Genomic DNA, 1,590 nt, shown 5'->3' with positions numbered 1-1,590 from the left:
GCAGTTGGAAATCGGTAGGCTTTTTGATTTTATTTTTTTAATTCTTAGGTTATTGTACAGTCTGATCTCCAAAATAAATTGCCAATAGGTTGATACGGTGCAACAGATGAGATCTCTGCTGATTACTGTTCATTTTGGCATAATTTTAGTGCACACCTACATCTTCCAGAGCAAGGCTATTGATCAATTTTTCCATTGAATCTGACAGAAACACCAAAGCTTGAATGTGTTAGGAATTTAGTTTGTGCGGTCTGTTTGTGTGTTTCCTTCTCTCCACCACCAGGAGGTGCCCTGTCGTCGTTGGGCCTCCCTGCACAACGATTATCTGGAGGAGTATTTGAGCAGTGGGCTGTCACTACCTCAACACCAGAGTGTTTGCCAGTTTTGGGAAGCCTTCCTCTATACCTGGATACCTGGACCTTCTCCCCCTGGAAGGAGAAACTGATTTCACACTGAGCAGGGGAAACCTCCACGTGATCCGTTCAAGTTCACATCGGAAATCTGAGTGACAGTCTGCTCCATTACTCCTCTGGGTCCAACGCTTGTCTACCTGTCCGCTCTCCAACGGGTTCCGTATTCTCTGGATAATCCCACACAGACTGAATTCAAGGGTTGACAAGAGCCCCCAAAAATGTGAGTCCCTCTCCTGCATAAATGTAACAACATCCAAGATTCCCACGGTCCCTGAACTGATCTCTGTGATCTTCCCTTCTGACTTCCAGTTCCGGTTCACCAGTTCACTGAGTTCCAGACTCAACGCCAGTCCTCATTACAACAAATAAACCTGTTGAACTTTCCTTTGTGTTCTCTGAGTGGTTACTCTGCATGTGGGTCAGATTCTTTAAAACAATCATGACAGAAAGTGTAAAATGAGAAGAGATCAATGACGGGTTAAATACTGTTACCTTGTATTTTCTGGATCACCAGTAGCCAATTAAAATAGCTACCCAGAGACATCAAACACAGACTTATTTTACAATCCCTTCTTCTCTTCTCAGGATTTCCTGAGTGTACCAAGGTGGGAATGGGGTTGATGTCAACCTGTCAAGCTCAGAACAGGCGAATCCGATATTGAAAGCGAACAGTTAGATTTCTTAAAACTTTATTAAAAACTTAATTGGAGTGAACAACGTCTGCAGTGGGTGGAGACAGCAGGTTAGTGACCACGTCCTTGTGGAAGTGGATGATAATGAACGAGTGAGTCACTAACCTGGTATTATAGTTCAGTCCAAATCCATAGGGTGAGGCTGATTCCAGCCGGCTGGCTGCTATCATGGTATAGCGTTGATTTATCAGTGGTCAGAGAACCAGCAGGAGATCAAAACCAAGCAGACAAATGTAGGCAGGATTATCCAGAGCCGATGTTGGGGAACATGCTCTGTTGTCAAGCCAGGAGGTCAGAGATACGGTGAGGTGCCAAGGGAGAATCCAGGATGGAGTCAGGTCACAGTTCCAGATACATCACATAAACATGCAGAGATCCGGCAGGAATCAGAAGACAGGTCAGGTAAATAGATGGGAACAGGTCGGGCTCCGAGGTTGAGAAGCAGAACAGGTCAGGATCAAGTTATCAGAGTACAGGAATGCTAG

At 45.0% G+C, this 1,590-nt stretch overlaps 1 long non-coding RNA gene across 1 annotated transcript; it reads left to right on the top strand.

The window, feature by feature from the left end:
* The first annotated feature begins 354 nt into the window (after positions 1–354).
* On the top strand, positions 355–796 carry LOC119785081. Its single transcript, XR_005281007.1, has 2 exons — positions 355–633; positions 723–796. It is a non-coding gene; the product is annotated as an uncharacterized LOC119785081 (long non-coding RNA).
* The last annotated feature ends 794 nt before the right edge of the window (positions 797–1,590 follow it).

Source organism: Cyprinodon tularosa, unplaced genomic scaffold, assembly GCF_016077235.1.
Source record: "Cyprinodon tularosa strain WSP-4 unplaced genomic scaffold, ASM1607723v1 ctg24, whole genome shotgun sequence".
NCBI classification, from domain to species: domain Eukaryota; kingdom Metazoa; phylum Chordata; class Actinopteri; order Cyprinodontiformes; family Cyprinodontidae; genus Cyprinodon; species Cyprinodon tularosa.
The sequence above is the reverse complement of the archived record's forward strand: the minus strand, read 5'-3'. Positions and strand labels throughout refer to the sequence as shown.